The following is a 16,272-nucleotide window of genomic DNA, read 5'->3' as shown; positions in this document are numbered from 1 at the left end:
CTACGCGTGACAAATCCTTGTGTGGTGCAAATTTCCGCGATGATTATGGTCATGAAACCGAACAATGCCGATCTCTAAGAGGTAGAATCAAGGTTTGATCGAGAAGGGTATGCTCGGGATTACGTCTTTGGGTAAAAGCGAAACAAGCTTTAGTCGTTACGCACACAATGTAATCAAAGTCGGTCATGCGAGTTGATTCAATGTCTAACACCAGTAGCCAAAATTTCAATCACTCCAAGATCAGCGATCTCGGCACCGCTATGTGTATAGTGGATATGATTTTCTCCGCGGAATGGATGCTGAAACTTATGAGGAAGGACCTCTCACATTTGGGTGACAATGACGATAGAGTGCACCATCCTCATTATGATGCCGTTGTAATACAAGCTTTTGTTGGAATTTATCGTGCAGAAAATCATGATCGATCTGGTAGTTCGGCAAGTGTGATCTACAAGCGTTGTTTAAAAGGACTCAACCTGCGAAAATGATAGTTCCGATCCAAATCCTATCATTGGCCCGATGGGACAGCAAGAACATCGGTTGGTAGATGCTCTCTTCCGGTGACATTAATGAATAAGGAAGTTACAATTGATTTTCTTCTCTTGGATTGTAACTCTTCCTACAATGTCATTCGGGAAGAGCTGGATTCAATGGGGGTCGCGTTTCTACTTTCCATCAGGTTATCAAGTTTTGGTGTGATGGTAGGGTATGCAAAGTTCGAAGTGATCAGATAGCAGCTTTGAAGTGCCATGAGTCTGTACTCGAAGATTATAAAGATTCGGAAGTCAAGGGTAACACCATCCTAAATGTCGATGGGAAAAAGTAGCAATTACAGAATTCCATTGGCCGGGTAAACGCTATGGAGCAGCGTTTAGGTGGCCCCCCGACCATCGACAGACTCCTCGAAGTGCAGATCGGCAACAAGGAAGAAGAAACCACTTTTATTTCTGCGGAAATTTCCAAGAAGGAACAGGATAATCTCATTGAGCTTTTGAAGAAAAATAGCCACGATGTTTTGCGTGGACGGTCGAACAAATGCACAGGATTGATCCTTCACTTGCATGTCACAGGCTGGATATCGACAAAACACAAAAGCCAGTGCGTCAGAAGCCTCGCCGAATGGCTCCCGATCGAAAGCTCAAAGTGAAAGAAGAGATCGACAAACTTCTAAGTGTTAATTTTATTAGGCATGTACTATATCGAAATGGATATCAAATGTAGTAGCAGTCCTAAGAAAAATGGGAAACTTAGAATCGTGTTGATTTTCATCGATGTCAATAAAAATGTCCCTGTTCACCATTATCCTTTGCCTCGTATTTACGAAATGGTTGATGCCACTTCAGGGGTTTAAGCAATTTCTTTTATGGATGATTGAATGGGATTTTATCAAATTGCATTAGCGAAGATGAACAAGAACTTACAACTTTTATAACGGACCAAGGCTTATTTTGCTATAAGGTAATGCCTTTTCGGTCTAAAAATGCACCGGCAACATATCGAGAAATTCATTAATACATCATTTTCAGACTTCTTAGGCAAGTTTATGGAAGCTTATATTGACGATATGGTCATCAAGTCGCATGAAGAGTGATCACACCTTCATCACTTGCAAAAATATTTTGATCGGTGATGCATATTGAATCGTCTAAATCCATCAAAATCGCATTTGGATTAGCATCGGGGAAAATTTCTTGGATATCTTATGACCAAAGCGAGGCATTGAAGCTAACCTCGATCAAATCCGTGCAATTCTTGAAATGCCTTCGCCAAAACCAAGAAGCAAATCCAAGAACTTACGGGTGGGATAGCCGCTTTGGGTAGATTTATCTCAAAATATTCAGATCGGCTCCACCCCTTTTTCCAAGCCATTAAGGGATCCCCAAAATGGACAGATGAGTGTGACGTAGCTTTTCAGAAAATGAAAGAATACCTAGTACAGCCACCAATTCTTGCTAGTCCGACCACTGGACAAACAATTGGCATCTATTTGGCAGCATCAGAAATAGCTGTAAGTGCCGTCTTATTAATTGATGATGAAAATGAACAACCAATTTTCTTCATAAGTAAGACCCTTACAGCTCCAGAAACAAGGTATTCACAGATTGAGAAAATAGCTCTCTCACTTGTCCATAGTGCACGAAGATTGAAGCCTTATTTTCAATGACGTATCATCAATGTCTACACTGAATACCCCTTGAGAAAAGTTCTTCAAAATGCTGATTCGAGCCGATTAGCAGAATGGGAAACATATTTGAGTGCCTACGAAATTATCTACAAAGCCCGATCATCCGAGAAAGGCCACGAATGGCATCATCACATGGCCGATTTTCTGCCGATGACATACCGACCATGGAAAAGCGGTTTGTGAACCTCCTAATCCACAACAAGGATCGGCCGATCCATCCACAAGTGCCGACCCTACTTTATGGACTATACACACGGACGGTTCCAAGAACAAATCAGGTTCAGGCCTTGGTTGTGTTTTGATCCGACCTGATGGCGAGAAAATTGAAAAATGTGTTAGCCTCGGATTTTTCGCATCAAACAATGAAGTGAATATGAAGCGGTTCTTTATGCAATCTGACGGCACTTGACACAGGGGAGACAAAAATCGAGTTATTCAGCGACTCAAAGCTTGTTTGCGAATCAATTTGGCGGATCTTTTGTTGCTTTCGAAATGATAGGATCGTTGTATATGTCCAAAAATGCATGAGCTATCCATTCATTTCAAATCCATTCTTTGTTCACGGTGCTCTCTCGCAATGATAATCGTCATGCCGATGCCTTAGCCTATCTCTCTGCCGCAGTTGATGTTAACAATGAAAGAAAAATCTATATTGATTTCCAACCTTTTCCAAGCATAACTGTCATAGAAGAATATGTTCAAAACTTATATATTGCTCATCTATGCTATTTCCAGACGACATCTCGGAAATTCGAATTCGAGCAAGTGAATGCCGTAACAACAAGGAAAAGAAAGAGAGAAGAGCTAGCTCAATCGGCCGGCACAAGTTCAGAATCTCACTTAGAGGAAGCAGCTCAAGAAGATTTAGCTGACCATCAAGGTTTGGCCGACCATCGTGTTGAGAGTGATTCTCCACCCACACATGATGCCGACCAAATCAATGTTGATATGGAAAATGAGTCCCACGAAGCAGATAATTCTCCAGAAGTACCACATTTGGATCTCCAATCTATCGACGGTGACATGATAACCCGAAAAAACAATAGAATCCTAAATATTAATGCTACAAGAACACTAATACGTAATCCTACCGTTCTTACGTTTAAATCAATTCTTCTTACTCTCAAAACATATTCATGCAATATAATGAGTAAGGAATTCGTTCCACTCTTAAACCTTCAAGACTTAAATAGAATTCAATTGATCCAACACAAGGAACAATGGTGAGAGTGATGTGTTTGGTGTGAAATTTCTATACTACCATTCTCAACACAAGAACAATAATAACAATAAGACATAATTAAATTAAACTGAATTTAAAACTAAGATTGTGAATAAAGATAATTAACTTTATTGATCTAATAAAACAATAAGAACAAGTCATGATTGAATGAATAACAACTATTTTATTTATCTAATGAATGATATTCAATGATTTAAATAACTAATCTAAAACAAAGAATGAAACTAATTAATGGAATGAATGTAAAAACTAGATCTAGATCTAAAAACTAATCTAGATCTATCTTTTTCTAACCCTAAACTCCATTAACATTAGCTTCCTAACCTAACTGCCATTAACAAAGAATGAAGCTTTTGTTTTTATACATCCAGATCCAAAAATCGTGCATGGGCTTGGAGCCATGTTTTGGGCGAGTCGGCCCAAAACCAGTCTTTCGGTCCAAAAGGCCTCTTCAGCTGCAGTTGGCTTCCACAGACTTTTCGTCCACTTCTGCTCCTCTGATTGGGTCAAGGCTTGGACCATTGCGAAGCTCTTTCGAAGTCGGTCGTTTTGACATAAGGTAGGCCTCAATCCGAGGTCCGAGTCAAAAGATATGGCATTGGAAGTTCTACGACTTTTGCTCTTTTATCGCTAAAAGTGGCACATTTCTCGCACATAATGGACTTTGAAGCACGAAATGCATAAAAACACATAATCGGTATTAACTCTTACTTATTATTCACATAATTGGTCTAACATTATGATTATTAAGGGGTTAAAACTACAGTTTTGGGCTCTTATCAAACCACCCAAAAAACATTTTGCTTGCTTGTCTCAAGCAAAGATGAAATTAGAATAAGTGACCAAAAATGGAGTTCTAACTACTCGTTTTATTTGATGCGATTGCATTGACCATATGCAACAAGGGCCTTAAACCACTAGGAATTCCCTAGTGGACGAGTTATAGCCTCGTGAGAGTTTTCCGATGAAGGTACTCACAAACTTCATCTATACTTCAACGACTAAGAAAATAAAACTATTGTTTCCTTATTCATGCTCAACTATCTATACATCTCTCTAGCAATTACATAAGAATAACCCGATTGAGAACCCTAAGCTAATATATGCATAAAAATCAATCATCTAAAATAAACATATAACAATGAGTAATACTTATGAAATGTAATAGCGAGGTCCGTTTAAAACTTCGAAAAGCGTCCTTAAGTAGGTCCTCACATAAATGTCAAGACAAAACCACACGATTTTTCCACTCAAGTTTAAGCTACTCCAATTAATGGTGGGCACACTTTACCTTACAATCTCAATGACAACAAGGAAGGGGGTCGATCAAACACATCGCCACTTTACTATCACACTAACCTATTCCTAATTGAGCTAGAGGTCTTTATTAGGTGTTCGCGGGGATTAGGAGATGGTTTAAGAAGGAAGGAAATGGATATTCTAGAGGACAAGTCCGAGATAATAGAGTCTTCATATTATGTAACTAGAGAAAACCTTGTTATTTACTTTTTGCTTCTACACTTTGTTTCCATCCTTAGCCATATTTTTTCTTTTCTTTGGCCTTTGACTCCCTTTTATTCTATTTTTTGGAGTTTTTTTATTTTATTTTTTTTTTTTTTTTTTTTTTTTTTTTTTTTTTTTTTTTCTCTTTGGATGGAAACTTCTTTTCTTTATTTTTGAAGCAACTAACTAATTTTTGTTTTACGGGTTTTTCTCTTCTTCTTTCTTCCTCATTCTATTCTCGGACTTATTCTAAATTGGGTAGGTTGATTTATTTTTTTTTTTTTTGTTTTTGTTTTGTAACGAGGGTAAAGGAATTGTGGTTTATGGAAGGCTAAAAAGAAAGGCTCGAGGGGGGCGACTAAGCGGAACATAATTCATAGGTTTGAATTTCTCGGCTATATCGATCCAAAGAGGGCCTAAATTTCGCTTAGGATATGGTATAGTGATCAAGCAAGTGGACGTGTGATTTCTCTATCCGGATTTTACTTCTCCCCTTGTGTCATTTCTCAAATGTTTATTTCATATAAGGCTTTAGGCTATATTCTCACAGGATTTGTAGAATAAGTACTCTAGCCTAGATTTGAGAAACTTCATCAAGCTAACAATCATAGATACTCATGTAATAAATTTATAGATAGATGCAAAGATTATTACCTACATATTAACCTAAGTTTCTAACAATTATTCCGATGCAAAAAGCCTATGTGAGACTTCTAGATTGTTAAGAGCATGGAGAAAGAAAATAATACCAATATTCCTAAGTGTATAGCATAAACTTATTTATTTATATTTTTAAATTTTGAAATTTTAACTAGAAAACAAATGCATATTATATATATCTATATCCTACAGATGTCTTAATTACCATTGATTCTATGCCCCCAAACAAGAAGCATGCTTTGTCCTCAAAGCATTGTAAATAAAGAGGGTAGGAAAAATACCATCACCATTGCCGCGTGAAATTCGGAACATCCGCAAAACAAGGTTAGAACATACTAATATAGGAAATACAAAACCGACGCGAACTCTATAAGAGTTCCACCCATTATGGGGTTAATGAGAATGAAATTGCTTGGGACATAAGCGCGGACACTAACTTAACTAAAAACTTACTTGCACCCCAAAGATTTACTCGCCATCCTCCTCTCTTATATGAGGTTCTTTCGCGATCCGTAAGATGCCGCCATCCTAATCTGACGATCCATTTCGGCTGAACGATGCTCCATAGGTATAGGTTCCCATCAAGTCTTCAAATGATCATTCGGGAATCACTATAGGTGGTGTCATCTCAAAACTACTCGTAGAACAGTCGCGAAAACTGGAAGAAAACTCAGAAAATCGAAATTTCCGCGGCTTATTGGAGAGGGGCTGGCTGGCGCCAGATATAGAGCGCGAAGTCGCGCTCTTTAGTTTTGGAATTTGAAGTTTGGAGAATTCGGTCGCTTCTGATTGAAGCCTGAATGGCGCTTCGGTGAATTTTCGATTTCCGGTGTTTTGCCTGGTCGCGGGCTGGCGCTTGAAGTGGGCTTCTAGTGATTTTTCGATTTCTGATGTAATAGGGCGAAGTCGGCGCTCTGCTTTGGCGCTAGTAGTGCGTGAGAAAGTGAGTTTCTAAGAAAAACAAGAAAAAAGTTGGAGTGAAAAGTGAAAGATGATTGTGGGGTGTAGTGTGGGTTGTGAGTGTAGTATGATGGAAGTTTAAATAGGTTTCGGGTTTCAAAACGAATCGGCAAGTTGCCAAATTGTTTTAAGGCAATTTCAAAATAGAAAACCGCCAAACCGAAAATGGAAACTAACCATAGTTTTGATTTCCTAACAACCCTGGTAGCTTTTAAACTGGGTTTAGAATAATAACTTCTAAACTCTCTTAGATTTCATCCTACCACCACATCTAATCATAGGTATGCCAATTACGACAATATTCTCAACCTTCACTCCAAAAGAAACTCTAAAATGGAGGATCTTCTACAAATCATGATATAATAAATAATATCACCCCCAAACAATTCGGGAAGGTGGGATTAACAATAAAATCCATACACAATTTGAAAAGAACCACATTATATTAAAATTAAAATTCAAACAACATTTAACTACCAAATTCAAAGTTAACTACGAATTTAACAACGTAACATCCTATCTACTAAAAATAATAAAAACAACATCAAAACGACAAACAAGAAGAAATCTAACTACTCTTCCAAGGGAGGAGGTGGGGGTAAGAATAGGAATTTGAGTGATCAAGAATGGAAAAACCAAACACCCATTCCCCAAAACAATTTTTGAAAACAGGTTTGTAAAAATTTGTTTTAAAACAGGTCTTTTAAAGTCGATTCCTAGACTTAAAGTGATATATATGTATTTACATGCAGTTTCCCATATATCAATAATCTAAAAAGTTGTGGGTCTTTCCACAAATAATTAACATGGAATGCACCATCAAAGCAGAGTTAAGCACCAAGATTTCCTATGATGTAGCTTAGTGGAATGAGAGTAAAGCCTTATAGATCTAAAACCTAATCGAAAGCATACAGTTTCTTCTTTGTCCTCCTACGAAGGGAATGCCAAGTAAATGAACATGAGAAAATTGATGGTTGTGGAAGATCGTAGGATGTGGATAATTGTGAGAAGGAAAAATGGAAAAAATGAAAAAGTGTCGTGGCTTGTCCTTGGGTGTTACTTCTTCACTAGTTGGTTTTAGATAGTTATGAAGCATAGGAGAAACACCAAGGTCAAGTACAAACTCAATGGTTCTTTGAAAAGGTAGAGGCGAGGAACATTCGTGATGGAAGGTGAATGAGTGACATGAGGATGTGAGGTGGGTGAATGGTGTTCAACTAGTGTTCTTAGGTCTATATCATCAGAGGCCTTGAGATATGCAAGACATTCCTCAATAGTTGGGTCAAAAGGATCACTGGGATAGAGATTGAAAAATTCATCTTCCGTCATGGCGTCAAGAGATGAATGGATGTTAATAGGAGAGAACTCGTGAGGCGGAAAAGAAGGGTTGCAAAAGAGTCGAAGGAAATCCTCCTTGATGTTATCTACGTCTAGGGAGTAGAAATTGTGATCCTTGTCTTCTTCCATAAGAGGGGTATCTACTAGTGTGGGGACTAAAGTGTCAGCCGCACTAATGTGAGGTACAAAACTCTCAATGGACTTCACTTCCCTTTCTACAGGCAAACCTAGTTGTCCTTGTTTTTGTCTAAACATGTTAACTTCTACGGAAAGATTTCCAAAAGAAAGAGTCATTGAGCCATCCCGACAATTGATTTGGGCATTGGCGGTTGCCAAGAAAGGATTCTAAGATGATGGGAATGGAATCATGAGCAACTTCGTGTCAAGAATAACAAAGTCTGCCTGGATAGTAAAATCCTCGAACTTTAACGAGAATATTTTCAACTACACCCTTGGGATACTTAATAGAACGATCGGGCTAACCGCAAAGTCATTTTGGTTGGTTGAAGTTTTGTTAGACCTAGTTGTTTATATAAATAAAAAGGGAGTAAGTTAACACTCCGCCCCATGTCTAATAAAGCAGAGTTGTTATGAAGGTATCACCTAAGGTGCATTGTACTGATGGGGCGATTGTGGTCCTTGTACTTAACAATTCCGTTATGTTCGGATAAAGAGGATATTGTTGAGTTAAGAATGCTTCGTGGGGTATGTTGGTTTTCCTCTTCTTGGTGCACAACTCTTTTAGAAACTTAGCGTGTCCGTAGACTTTTTTATAGCTTCTAGAAAAGGTAGGTTTATAGTCAAAATTTTTAAACACTTCCCTAATCTCATCAAAATTCTCGCCATTTTTAAACACAACTAGTCTTTGGGGATATGGTGCTTTATCGCTATTTTTAACGAAAGGGATAAAAGTATTATTAGGCTTTGCTTTATCTCTATCCGCTTTCCATCTAGGTATCCATATTGGAACCTCTACAGGTGTAGGGTCTTCACTTTCTATTATTGGATCTTGTAATGTTTTCCCTTTTGGTTGTGGTTTAACCGGTACTTCTACGGTTGTAGGGTCTTGAGTTTCTATTATAGTATGTGGTATGGTATCATTTTTAGTTTGTGGGTAATCTTTAGGCATAGTCACTTGGTTATCAACTACTACTGAGCGAAGGGGTAGTGACTGGATCACCAGAAGTCCCCTTGGTTTATATTACCATTACAATGAATACTTTTTATTTCGAATCGCGTGTTTGTTGACTTAGGATTAGGCACCTTTGCTTGACTTGGAAAACGCCCGGTTTGGTTATTATTTTGGTTAGAAGACATGTCAATAACCTTTTGGCACAAAAAGGCGCATCATTTGCATTGTTTGTTTCATCATATTAGAGTTTTGATCATCCGATCTTTCATCAAGTTGGAGTTTTTTTGCATAATTTGATTTTGTTTCTCCAACAAGGTTACTACTACTTTGTCGTAGATGGTCAGATTGGAATTAAAGCTTGTTGGCGTTCATGTCTTGATGTTGATAGTTCGGGTTATGGGTACTAAAGCTCTATTCGGTCACCTAAGTTCCCTTGTCCTTGATGTTGAGTTAACTGGTTAAAGTGTGATGGTTGTGGTGGTGTTTGTGCATAGACAAGAGGACAATAGAAGTCGGAATGCTCAAGACTACAAACGCATTATTACAACGAGTAGAGTTAATGTTCATGACTGGAATGTGTTGTTGTTGAACAGAGATGGCATCTACCTTTTTAGTGAGGGCATCGATAAGAGTTTTAAGCTCGGGATCATGTTTAACCTCACGAGAAGAAGAAGAGGAGCGGGAGGAATCGTTACCTCCCCAATTGTTGTTCCTCTTAGATTGATCTTCTAAGAATGTATAAGCCTCCAAGGCTCCTTTACTAAGAAAACTACCCCAATTATGATATTTAGGAACTTCCTTATGACGATGTAAAAGCCCCTTGAAGAAGGCACGAACAAGCGTGTCTTTCGCAAGATTATGATGTGGGCATTCAATGAGAAGATCGATTGAAATGATTCCGTGCCTCCGAAAAGGATTCATGAGGATTCCGGGGAAGAAATGAATCTTTTGAAGCATTTCATCCGTCTTTAGTGGTGGGTAAAATTGTTCCATGAACAATTGAACAAGTTGAGCCCATGAGTCCACAGAGTTTGGCGTTTTGGGCGTTAACCAAGACGCCTTTTTTGGGGCTAGGGTGAAAGGAAACACCCTAAGTTTAACTTGTTCGGACTTACGCTAGGATGATGGAATGTAGTGAGAACTTGGTCTATCCTACGCGATCTTTGGTAAGGCTTCTCATGGTCTAAACCATGAAAACCGGTAACAAGTTAAATATATTAGGGGGATTCGAAAATCCCCACTAGGTCTGCAAGAACGATGCACGACTTAGGGCCATCGTTTAGGGCTTTATAAAAATCGAGAGAGGAGTCTCTTGTTCTTTAGCCATTGATGCAAGTGTAGTGTGTGTGAAATTCTAGATAGGCGTGTTGTATTTATTTCTATGAAAAAACAAGCCCGATTATATACTAGAATTAAAACTCCTCCCACGTAAAGAGGCGAGGAGTGGAAGAAGGAGTATTACTGAATGCCTCCCTTTTACTGGCGTTTGAATAACGTCTTGTATACGCCGATTTAAGTGTATTTAACAAGTTAGAAACACTTAATAATTTTAAGGAATAAAAATATGCATTTACCTATGAAAATTGGGCTGTTCGGATGAATTTTCCTTGTTGGGCGCGGGTAGGGCGCGGGTTGGGCGCGGGCGCGCTCAAGGTAAGTTGAAATTACAGTGTTTAAGGGCGGGTCGCGCTCAACATGGGCGCGGGCGCGCTCCAGGGTTTTCAAGTTTTAGGCCTTTTATCGTACTCCAAAAAATCTGAAATTTTTACAGTAATTTGCTAAGACGTCTATCAAGTAGCCTGTAAAATTTCAAATCGATCGGAGCAGTGAAAGTCCCTCTACAGCCCTCCAAAGTTTGCGAAACCGTTTTCGGACACAATACAAACAACCGAATGGTTAACCCATCAAAACAAATCCAAAAATTTCCAAATTTTTACTGGAGACTCCTGACAGATTCTAGTTGTTCCTGTAAAAAATTTAGAGCAATTGGATGTCTACAACCTCTCCTTATTGGATGGTGTTCCAGATATTAAGTGTTTGCAACACTGCAGAAACACACTGGAAACACTCTACTATTTAGGAGGTCAAAACAAATCAAAAACTCATCAAATTTTTACTACAAACTCCTGGATTAGGATAGATACTCCTGTAAAAATTATAGAATTTTTAGAACTCCCTAAGTAACCTTATTCGTCTGTTTTTCAAGAACATACGGTGTGAAAACTGAAATGCAGCACTGTAAAGATCATATTTTTTTCACAAGGTAAACCAACTTTGAAAAATCTGAAAATATTCTAGTAAATCAACAACACATTAAATATTATGTATGAATATTTTCAGAATTTTCGAAAATTTAGAAATACCTTCACCGTAGTGTTTTTTCTCTGTGAATCCATGACTCTAAAGCTGAAACAAATTGAGCAGTTCGAAAATTCAAGAAATAAGAATGAAAAATTAAAAGGCGGTGGGTAGAGAATGGGGATTGCCCTTTGATTCAAGCAATTAAATTCTTGTCTTGAACGAGATTAAGATGGCAAGGGCCATTTGATAACCCGTGAAAAACAGTAAAACACTAAATATTAATGCTACAAGAACACTAATACGTAATCCTACCGTTTCCACGCGTTTAGATCAATTCTTCTTTACTCTCGAAACATATTCATGCAATATAATGAGTAAGGAATTGTTCCACTCTTAAACCTTCAAGACTTAAATAGAATTCAATTGATCCAACACAAGGAACAATGGTGAGAGTGATGTGTTTGGTGTGAAATTTCTATACTACCATTCTCAACACAAGAACAATAATAACAATAAGACATAATTAAATTAAACTGAATTTAAAACTAAGATTGTGAATAAAGATAATTAACTTTATTGATCTAATAAAACAATAAGAACAAGTCATGATTGAATGAATAACAACTATTTTATTTATCTAATGAATGATATTCAATGATTTAAATAACTAATCTAAAACAAAGAATGAAACTAATTAATGGAATGAATGTAAAAACTAGATCTAGATCTAAAAACTAATCTAGATCTATCTTTTTCTAACCCTAAACTCCATTAACATTAGCTTCCTAACCTAACTGCCATTGCTACCTAACCTAACTGCCATTAACAAAGAATGAAGCTTTTGTTTTTATACATCCAGATCCAAAATCGTGCATGGGCTTGGAGCCATGTTTTTGGGCCGAGAATCGTGCCCAAACCCAATTCTTCGGTCCAAAAAGGCCTCTTCACTGCAGTTGGCTTCCACAGACTTTTCGTCCACTTCTGCTCCTCTGATTGGGTCAAGGCTTGGACCATTGCGAAGCTCTTTTCGAGTCGGTCGTTTTGACATAAGGTAGGCCTCAATCCGAGGTCCGAGTCCAAAGATATGGCATTCGAAGTTCTCACGACTTTTGCTCCTTTATCTCGCTAAAGTGGCACATTTCTCGCATTATAATGGACTTTGAAGCCCTGAAATGCATAAAACACATAATCAGTATTAACTCTTACTTATTATTCACATAATTGGTCTAACAGTATGATTATTAAGGGGTTAAAACTACAGTTTTGGGCTCTTATCATGACACTTCACCAGATGATTGGAGACCTATTTATTTAGAATTTCTGCAATATGGAACTCTACCTGAGGATTCGTCGCTTTCCTACAAAATTAAGAGAGATGCCTGGAAATTTGTCATAATTCCAAATTCTAAAGGAAATCTCCTACTTTATAGGAAATCAAATAATTTCAATCCTCTTTTCAGATGTCTTTCCAAAGATCAAGGTCATCTAGCTCTCAAAGAGATACAATCCGGACTTTGTAGAAACCATTCTGGGGGACGTAGTCTTGCACATAAAGTCATGACTCAAGGATACTGGTGGCCTAGCATGCAAAGACACTCAACAGAATTTGCCCAAAAATGCATACCATGTCAAAAACATGCAAATATGGGCAAACTTCCAGCAACAGAACTCCACCCAATTCTAAGCCCTTGGCCTTTTGCGAAATGGGGCTTGGATATTGTGGGACCCCTACCAAAGGCTCCTGGAAGTGTACGATTTTTATTGGTTGCGACTGATTATTTCACTAAATGGGTAGAAGCTCAACCGCTTGTCAACATCTCAGCAACAGATGTACGGCATTTCTTATGGAAAGACATCGTTTGTCGCTTTGGAATTCCATCTAACATCATCTCTGACAACAGTAAACAATTTGATGCGGAAGAAATTCACAAATTTTGCGCCTCACTAAAAATTCAGCATAATTTCTCCGCTCCATATTATCCACAAGCAAATGGACAAGCGAGAATAACCAATAAGGCGATTCTCGACTTTGAAGAAGAAGCTTAATGAAGCAAAAGGAAATTGGGTTAAAGAGTTGCCATCAGTGCTTTGGGCTTATCGCACCACTCCAAAGCATTCTACCAATCTTTCCCCTTTCAATCTAGCTTATGGCATGGATGCTGTCCTCCCGATAGAATTAATTGCACCAACTACAAGGACAGAAGCAGTACAAAGTGGTAACAATGATGCTGCTCTAACTTTGGTGGCAGACTCAATTGATAAAACTCGAGAAGAAGCTTTACAATGTCTAATAAAATATCAGGCAGCCATGAAACGCAAATATGATAGAAAGCTTTGCCTCAAGAGTTTTGAACCAGAAGATTGGGTACTTAGCCGCAAACAGAAGCTCATTGAATCTAGGAAGCTGTCAGAGAATTGAGAAGGACCGTTCATTATTGATAGACCAGCATCCAAAGGGTCTTATTTCCTTCGTCGAATCACCAGAGAAAAATTTGCCAAGCCATGGAATGCTTTTCATTTGAAAAAGTTTTATCATTGAATGTTTGTTTTTCATTCATTGTAATCATTTTATAAATTAATAAAATTCGATCCATCTTTCGTTTTAACTAGAGATCAAATATCCCAAATTTTGTTATCATTACACTATGGGGGCGGAGACTCCCCAAATTTAATTATGTTATCATTACACTATGGGGGCGAGGACTCTCCAAATTTCATTATGTTATCATTACACTATGGGGGCAGCGACACCCCATATTTCATTATGTTATCATTACACTATGGGGGCGGCGACCCCCCAAATTTCATTATGTTATCATTACACTACGGGGGTGGCGACTCCCCAAATTTCATTATGTTATCATTACACTTTGGAGGCGGTGACTCCCCAAATTTCATTATGTTATCATTACACTATGGGGGCGACGACCCCCCAAATTTCATTATGTTATCATTACACTATGGGGGCGGCGATTCTCCAAATTTCATTATGTTATCATTAAACTATGGGGGCAGCGACACTCCAAATTTCATTATGTTATCATTACACTATGGGGGGGCGACACCCCAAATTTCATTACGTTATCATTACACTACGGGGGCGGTGACACCCCAGATTTCATTACGTTATCTTGGGGGCGGCGACCACCCAAATTTCATTACGTTATTATTACACTATGGGGGCGGCGACACCCCAAATTTTATTACGTTATTATTATATTATGGGGGCGGCGACACCCCAATTACGTTATCCTTAATACTTATATCTATTTTTCCGACCTACCTCAAGGCCAGATTACCCAACTATATATATTTTGACCGACCTATTCTGATTACTAATCTAATAAAAAATAGATAAAAACCAAATATCATTAATACAGTGGAAAAAAAAAACATAATCGAGAAAGAAAAAACCGTAACCTAACCTCACATCATCATAACAATAAAAAATAAAAACTTCACTCAAGAAGTTGCGGCATAATGATATCCTCCACTGGAACTGGAACACCTAATAGATCCGATGGAGATACATCTTCCAACTTCCTATAACACATAGTATAATAATCTGACAGCTGCTGCAATTTTTCCCGTTTCTCAGAATCTCTTGATTTCCAAAGTCCAACACTTGCCAATGCTTCACGCAACAACGCCCCAGATTTCTTAGTTTCAGCTGCATGCTTCTCAATTATATCATCCTTCTCTTCACACCCTACTCTAAAAATTTTCACCCTCTCATGATATTCATCTAATTCCTTCTTCAAAAATGCATTCTCTTCCAATAGTACCTTGTAGTCTCCTCTAATCCCCTCAGCCTCGCAAACTCGTTTTGCCAATTCCAATTTCTCACATTTTGAAATCGCAACTTCATCACTCAAAACCTTCTGCTCCTTGAGAACAACAATTTCTTGATTATGTTTCGACACTTCAGCTTTCATGATATTCATTTTCATCTCATAGTCGTGCAAAACTACTTCATTTCTCATAAGTACTCCTCTCAAATGTTCATTTCTCCGAAAGATGAGCTCTCTCTCCTTCCAAATATTTCTCAATCTCAAGATATTCACTAGTTTTAATCTTATAATTTTCTTTTTGCTTCTAAGATTTCTTTAGCACAATCCCCAAGCTTCGGCCTAATAGAAAAATAATGTGTTACTAAAAAAAAAAAAAAAAAAAAAAAAATACACACACACACACTAAAAATTACCTCTGCAAGCTTTGAATTCAACATATTAACGGTTTTTCCAAAATCTACACTTCGTTGATAATCCAAACACAATAACTCTGGATCTGAAATATTAGACAAAAGGATTTAAAATAATAATATATAATAATCAGTAAATACTATTTAAATAGTTATTCAACATTTAACCTTCAATTGCCAAGGCTTGCGTGCGGAGTGATGAGCATAGGTGTTGTAGAACTACCGCCATCCTTGGGCTGCGAAGAAGAAGGGTACAGTTGAGCCAACAATGATGTCGGTACTAACAATAGTAGACACTTCGTTGACACACCCGTGATCGGTGTCGAAGTTGGCAATCCAAGTATTTGTACCAACAATCATTGACACTTCATAATTAACATACCGCATCGGTATTAACAAGCGTAAGTCGGCAATCCAAAGACTAGTGCAAACAACAGTTGATACAACCAACTCTCACCTTTAATCTGCTTAACCTTTTTGTATCTCAAGTCTATGTTAAACAATTTTAAAACTTTTGTTCATAATAGTTACCCCCCACCCATCATATATCGCCGGATATTTTTATCAATCTTGAATTGGGTATCTAACTTTGAATTGAGTACCCAACAGACCTCCAAATTCTATTCAATTACCTATTGAATTAAACAATCAAGTTACTCATTTGTTGAATTGGCAATTGAAATCGTTGTTGAACTTGAATATCATTTAAGCCGATCAAAACTAAAAGTTTGAATTGCCGCTCGAGTAGC

The sequence above is a fragment of the Coptis chinensis genome, chromosome 6 (genome assembly GCF_015680905.1).
Source record: "Coptis chinensis isolate HL-2020 chromosome 6, ASM1568090v1, whole genome shotgun sequence".
Taxonomy (NCBI): domain Eukaryota; kingdom Viridiplantae; phylum Streptophyta; class Magnoliopsida; order Ranunculales; family Ranunculaceae; genus Coptis; species Coptis chinensis.
This window is presented reverse-complemented; position numbering follows the sequence as displayed.